At 40.9% G+C, this 7,732-nt stretch overlaps 1 long non-coding RNA gene across 4 annotated transcripts in view; it reads left to right on the top strand.

The window, feature by feature from the left end:
- Nucleotides 1–1,120: 1,120 nt before the first annotated feature.
- Nucleotides 1,121–7,732, top strand: part of LOC137198013 (uncharacterized) — a 124,247-nt gene continuing 117,635 nt past the window's right edge. For all 4 annotated transcript variants that reach the window (XR_010931564.1, XR_010931563.1, XR_010931562.1 and 1 more), the window contains exon 1: nt 1,121–2,229. This is a non-coding gene — a long non-coding RNA (uncharacterized lncRNA). The remainder of the gene's footprint in view (nt 2,230–7,732) is intronic.

The raw sequence follows: 7,732 nt of genomic DNA, 5'->3' as shown, positions 1-7,732 counted from the left end.
TTGTCATCACTATGTACAGCTCTTGAAAACAACTTAAAATACAGATGTCCGATGACTAAAATCCTTTATCCGTTTAAAAGATATAGTTAAAAACAAAGATCTGAAAAGTGTACTGTAAAAATTAAAGACAGAAAGTCAAATATGCTAATGATCAAATCTCACAAACACACATGTGGCATTCATCAGGCTGAAACAAGCAATTTATATTTGTGCAGTTAGGAGAGTTTTTTGAATATGACTTGGAACACTTGTACGAGCAAGCCTCAGAAAAAAGTTGGAGAGATTTAGGATCATGATACGAAAATGTTCTTGCATGAGGCACATTGTCTCCCTTAAATGCACTTAAACACACAGCCTCCTAGTTATAATTCAAAGTCAGAGATATCAGGAATTTCTGACTATGACACCTCTCAAATAGCAATAGGAAGTACAGAAGTGTCAGCAAACCAATGGCAAAAGTTGCTAGATTGCAGCTACATCTAAATAACATCCAATAAACTGATCAAGTGATTTATATAATTAAAAATGAGGTATACACTGTTTGTGTGTATCTGGTTTCATTTGTTTGTGACACAGTGAAAATAGTTAATTTGGGCTTTTTATGGCCAGCAATCAGGTAACCATTGTGGAATAATAATAATTGGAATAATGATAGGCTTTCTCTCTGTTCTGCCAACATAACATGAATGCAATATTAATATCTATTTTTTTTTTCACTAACAAAGACCACGCCATTTGAACGGTATAAAAAGTAGTTTTATTTGGATTGTCGAGAGGGTCCAGGATTGGATGAGGATAGTGTATGATGGGCTGGATGGGCGTTGAGGAGAGGGATGAAGGGGGTCCATTGCCGGGGGGATGAATGGGAGCTGAAGGTTGGTCTGGGTCGTGTATGGTGGGATGATAGGGTCGAGGAGAGGGATGAAGGGGGTCGATGGCATGGGGATGACTGGGGACCAAACAGAATCACAAAGAGGCTGGAGCATCTAGGAACCATGTCTCGATGAGCTTTCTGCTTCGTCATCCCCCAAAGTTAACTTCGTTGGACTAAGTAAGAACGGGCCCTAGCTAGGGCTGAAGCAGTCTGTTGGAATCATCGGTGTGCCAGTGCAGGGGGCGCTGGGTAGGGAACCAGAACTGGAAAGCCTGGCTTTGTAGGCCGTGGAGGGGCAGGCTGGCGGAGGCCAGAGTGAAAGTGCTCACGGGCACAGTATTAACGATGGCTGGAGCAAGGGGATCGGCAATGGGGGGTGCTGAAGACACAGAAAAAACATTTGGGTGTTGGGGAAAGGAGGGGAACAGGGATAGAACAGTAGGAAATTGAGTGGGTCCATCAGAGGGAGCACCGTGGCTCGGTGCAACTGTTGCTGTGGTAATGGCAGGACCGGAGGTGGCTGAGGGAAGAAACATAAAAGAAGGAGCTGCTGGAGCAGGTGGAGCCGAAAGTGTAGAGTTAGCTGCAGCTGAAGGAAGGGAAGAGGAGAAGATGAGGGGATGTATGTGCGGGGGTTGATTGTGCAGCCTGCGGACACAGGGATGAGAGAAAAGACGAAAAAACGCGAGACAGATCAGACAGGAAGGGAGCAGGCACAGGGGAAGATACGACCTGGCCCAGCAGAGGGCTGAAGCAGTTGGCTGCGCCGTGACGTCATCGACGTGCGGCGTACAGGTGGCGCTGGGCGGGGAACCCGGAAGTGGGCGGCCGTCGGGAGCGGTGGTGGAGGTGGAGGCAGAGAGGAGCAGAAAGAACCTGACTTTGATGTCGGTTCGGCGAAACGGGATTTGTATCTGAAGTTCAGCCGGGACTGAAGAAGTCTGGGCTCTGTTGTAGTAGGCGGCGTTGTGACGTCATCGGTGTGCGGCGGCCCGGCGGCGGACAAAGCACACGGAAGAGCGGGAGGATTTGAGCTGCCAGCGAGAGGGTTGATGGAAGTAGAAAGTTTGTCTTTATCTTCGTTTCGTAGGAGTGGGACGACCGTCTCCTTGAGAGCTCGCCGTAGGTGAGCAAACATCCGGTTGAAGATGTTAATTGCTTGGAAAAGAGTCCGAGTGGGCTATCGCGTGGATGCGTGTGGAGCGTCTGGATCCCAGCTGATCAGAAGCGCGGCGTCTGGTGGAGAAGGGTTCCATGTGGATGTTGTGGTGAAGGAGATATCTCGTTGGTACTTCTGGATCTAGTCGTGGGCGCTATGTTGCTGAGGAACGTAGATCACAGAGCACGAGCGGGAGGTAAGCGTTTGCCTGTGCATGCAGGCTGAATGACATGGCGTCCTGGGACACCACGCTGTAACAGAGCTATCATTGCTGTTATCAGTAACACCTGTACTGTAACTGACATGACGTAATGTTAATGTCTGCTTTGAAAAAACGAGTGGTTTTAAACAAATCCACCATTAAACTCAATAGACTGTCTCACAGCAGACAGACATTTTGACTAATCATAGTAAGAAAAGCACAGTTATAACTAATAATACTGATGATGGCTCTGTTCATTTTAGGTGTTTCATACCTGAACATAGTTTGTAATATTCATAATAATAAATAGGTCAATAGGTAATAGGTAAAATTTGTGTTCATCCGTTATTTGACTTCAACAGAAAATTAATGGCTCACATAATATGCTTAAAATATGGACATTTTGTAAAGACCCATGGTAAACCCACACAGGTGTTTTCAGTTATGTTGCCTGATTAGACCTCCTCTCACGACTGTGTGGGCATGTAAAGACCTTAACAGACTGACATTTTCCTTCACTCCTTTTAAAGTGGCTTTTTAAGCATTATGTTACATAATTGAAGCAGCAGATAAGTGTGGGCTTCAATATTAATCTAAAATTAAACATGTCATACAACTCTTCTCCAACATATCGCATTTCATCCTGTCTTCATCTGGGTTACCCTAGCACCCTACAATAAAGTAGGGTGGACACAACTTCATCAGTGAGGGAAGGCAAAATAGGAAGTGTTGGAGCACACTTGTGAGATGTCTTTAATTTTGGACAACTCACAGCTTTATTATTACATCGCTCTCAACCGGATATTTAGCCCGCTTGATATCTTTTCAACTGCGAGCGAGCTCTCGGATCATGTCTTTTGAACAGTTCACAAATAGTGATCGAGCGCCGAGGTAATGCCGATTCGCCTCTGATTTGCGGGCTTTTGTCAGCGATCTCCAAAAACTGTCACACAGTGGAAAATCAGGGCTAAAATCATGTAGCATGAACTTAGCATAATGTTAGCTAATGTTAGCAAACTTAAGGTAGACATTGCTGTATTAACTGACATTTCTGAGTCATTTTTCTGACTTGATAATTCTTTACTTGTATTATTGTTACACTAAATTTACCATTATTACATCACTGTCACTTGTATCTACAGTGTTACTTAGTCTTGCTTTAAATTAACTTGGTAGCTTGCAACACTAGGTTGGTCATACTTCATATCAAACCATTATTGGCACAGAGACATTTCTAAAATTGATTTTTATAATGGAGCCAGAAATAGCCCTACATTTATGTGGCAGCTGCAAACCCACAATACAACTCTTAAATACCAAATAAATAAGGTCATAATGAAATTCAACTAGTAGAGTAGCAGCATGTACATTAGATCCCAGAGGATTGCCTGACAATAGATACATTTCCACCCAAAGTCCAGAATATCTGCAAAAGAAAATACAAAATAATATGCATCTCCATCCACTACTGTGTAGGAATTCATGCACTCAAATAGCTTTATGATTCTAATGGGGGAATTATGAATTATTATTGTGTACGACTCAAATATGAAATTCATCCAGCGACATAACTGAATGACTATCAAATGGGCAACCATGTGAAAACATGATGAAAATATGGCAATTATGTTTTTATATGAATTAATTTAAGGAACCTTACAGCATTTTCATCGCTTCAGATGTACTTCAGAATATACCAATAATTCCACCTACCAAAGTTTCCAAAGCTTTTTTTGCAATAGATAAACTTTACTGTTCAAATTTCTGTTTTTTCCACTCAGTTTATTTCATGTGCAAATTGAAAATCTGCATAAAAACATGTGGGTGGAAACACTTAATCTCCTGGTTCCCTAAAACCTGCTTTGACAATCCAAATAATTGCCATTCTGCTGTTTCTGTGTAGAAACATGCCAGAGGAGTTTGAATAACTGCAAAGTAATCCTCATCTCTGAATCTATTCATTAAGATAACCTGTGTTTAAGTAGCAATGATCAGAGCATTGTATCAATCTGATTATAGCTGAATTATTAGTGTGCATGTAAACACACTGAGTAAGAATAAAAGAGAGAGCATACGTTGGGGGAGGGGAGTCTGGTAGTTAGTGAGTCCTCAAGGACACAGTGTGCTGTGGGAGCCTGAACTGAGGTGTTGCAGGGAGGCAGCGTGGATAAGAGGAGGAGGGAGGGGGATGGGGAGGAAGGACTGCTGACGCATTTAGGAGCTGGTGGAGGGAGGGTTGCTGACGTCTGGACAGCCATGCAAATCTAGGAAACCAAGGAGATGGCCCTGGTCCAAAGTCTGTCTGATGAACCGTGGTGATTTCTGGCAAAAGATGAAATGAAGCAATGGGGAGGCTCAAACGACAAGTTTGCATTTCTCTCTTTCGCTGTTTGGCAGAGCTCCTCTGTGTTTCACAGAGAGAGTTCCACTTAACTGAAGAGCAGCATCTTGACAAGGGGGTTTTGGACACAGATAACAGTGCACTTTGCTCGGCTTTTCTAAAGCACAAAGTGAAATGAAAAACAAAACGGACCTAGAAGTGCCTGATGCAGAACCGTTAGTATTCACTGTCACAAATTTAGTTCAATTTGATTATGACTGAATAAAACTGTGCGGATGATAAAGCCCATCAGTTGCATGTATATACAAAGATAAAACAAACATACAGGTTGTCTACACAGAACACATTTCAGCCACACAACAGATAAGCCTCAGTTCGAATCAGTACAGCTGTCTACACTGTTGGCATTACATCTTGTGCTTCATGCTCTGTGCAATATCACACTTGCACATTTGGAGCAGGGTTAGGGTCAAGTTATTGTAGCAGTAGGAAATGAAGTTATAGATTGTTTTGGCTGCTCTGTAGTGCTCAGTTTGGAGCACCCAGAGCAATAGCAGCAGTGTTCTAGCAAAGAGGTGGCTCCAAATCAATGCATTAATTCCCTCAAAGCTACATTATCATCAACTTCATTCTGTTTATCCCCTTGGCCAGATTTGGCTGCTGGTGCACATACTGTATACTGCTGTGTCTGACATGGACAGATCTACAGTAAATGAACCGTTTTTGGTTTAATCCAGTTTAATTTTGGACTGAGGTATGATGATATGCTGTGGGTCTTCGCTGTTGAACACAACATAGTGTTATGTTTGACATTTTTAGTATTTTATGGGATGACAGATTGATCTTCATTTTATTGGAAAAACCTCACACTGCAGCTTGTTGATGCATTTAATCTGCATTGAAAACACAGGATATTGTCTGTTTACCAAGGAATCACAAATTCTCATGTAAATTGATTAAATGATTGGTTTAAACATCCTCTCACAGTAGGAGTGCTTCACCAAACAAACAAAACAAATTGATTATTGGCTTAAAAACATCAATTTAATTAGTATTTTACTGTCACAGTGAACTACAAGAACAATGAACTATCAGTAAAAACCTACTATAAAAACACATCTTTTTGCCATGTATGTCTTTCCTTGTAATTTTTCAATTGTGCATCTGAAGTTATCTCTATTGGGAAGAGGATTAGGGCCACATGGGGAAAATTTATGTGAGTTCTAAGTTTAAAGTCAAATTTTTCACGTGGCCTTATCCTCTTCCATATCTCTACCAGTGTTTTCTCACCAAAAAATATATAAAAGTGGACATAGTGTATGATGCTATATAACCTGTAGTGATATGGAAGTCAGAGCTGCTTGTTATAATAAGATTTTCACAGTTACCATTTACATCCATTCTTGGAGACTGTATCACATTACACAAGCTGCTGTAAGGGTTCATTATGTAACACAACCAGAAAACATCCTGGAGAGACACAATTAACATTATTTAGATAGTCAAATAACATTACAACCCCTTCACCCCTCATTCACATGCAGCAGGTTTGATCTTAAAGTTGTATTACTCCTGAGTGTATTATCTTGACCAAGTAACTTCTATTAGACTGAATGTTGATAGAATATTTGCTGCTGAGTTACCACTGTGGCTTCAGACAGTTTAGACCTTAAAGCCTAGGCTGCAGGAGCTGCACCATGTCAAATATTGACTTATTTAAGTATGTGTGTGAAACCGCTTCCCAAGTTCAAGGCTCACAGAGCAAACAGAGCTTCTTCACTGCGGCTGATTAAAAGAGTAGGAAAGGAAACGGGCAATAAATTGTCATAAAATATTAAAGGTTACCCCAGTTCACCTTAGCTTTATTCTGCTGTCTGATTTTCATATCCTTCATACACATTAGTGTGCACTGTGTTTATAGTGCTATACTTGATGTAGAAAACAATACACAGTATAAAGTTAGAGTTTAGTTACTGTCATTCCTGATTAGTGATAAAGAGACATGTTTGCTTAACCCTCCTGTTGTCCTCGGGTCAAATTTGACCCGTTTTCAAATGTCTTTATATCAGAAATATGGATTTCTTTCATCTAATTGAAAATCAAATTGATGGTTCCATACCACACACTTTGCAAGTAAAAAGTAATGATCACTGCTTTCATAGAATTTTGGGTGTTTGATTAAAATTTATAGCACCTGTGCACTTCAAAATTGACCCGGGCGGACAAAAGTTGCTTGGTTGATGGGGAAGACAACAGGAGGGTTAAAGTTACTACAAGGAACATTCATTTCGGGTTGATTTTGGCTGTGGACAAAAGCGGCAGTGTTTTCCTGGAATGAACTCTGCTTTTCCCATGAGCACCACTGCCTCGTGTTGTAAAGATCTTGGCTAGCACGTACATTTGTTTATTTTTAATACTATTTTCCGTCTTTAAACACAGCTGTTTGTAAGATGCACAGCGATGAGGTCATGTATCTGTTTGTGGGTATGTAAGATTAAGAACTGTTATATGACAATGGAGAAACAAAGTAAACTTTCTTTTAGTACTGTTCATACACCTAGGTAACATGTAAGATGCAACCAAATCTGATTGCAGGGTTGTGTGGAGGTATGGGTGTGTTTATTTGTACTTTAGAATGTAACTGCCATGAAGCAATCAGAAAATGTTTTATTTCTCTGATTCACTGCTTTGTTCTCGCTACCGCCGCTCCCCCTCTTCATTCCCTCTGAAATTCACTCTGGTCTTTACTTTAACGTTTTCAAAGGAAGAGAAATGTCCTCCCCTTGTCCTAGTAACGTCTTTGTACTCCTTCATGCTACAGTGTTACATGTAATGTAAACAGGCTCTTCTGGTCTGACTGCTGTAAATCGTTTTGTCTGGTTTTGCAGGGAATCTGACCCGGTGGCAGGCATTTAGGAGAAACCAATCTTCTCACTGATGGTCTCGGTTGTAGGTCATATAGAAGCATCATGAGACTTGTTTCATAACCAGTTAAAAGTTCCTATTTAAAGTAGTAACTTTAAATTGTGTTTGATCTCTAAAAAGCCAAATTACCATATTTGTAATTGCATAAGGACTATGTGCTGTACATATAACTAAAATGAAGCCAGTGTGGAAATTATTGAAAATTTCCCACCTTTTTCATAGATTTTCCTT

The sequence above is a fragment of the Thunnus thynnus genome, chromosome 15 (genome assembly GCF_963924715.1).
Source record: "Thunnus thynnus chromosome 15, fThuThy2.1, whole genome shotgun sequence".
NCBI classification, from domain to species: Eukaryota; Metazoa; Chordata; class Actinopteri; order Scombriformes; family Scombridae; genus Thunnus; species Thunnus thynnus.
Note: the sequence above shows the minus strand (reverse complement) of the source record. Positions and strands in the feature narration are given on the sequence as shown.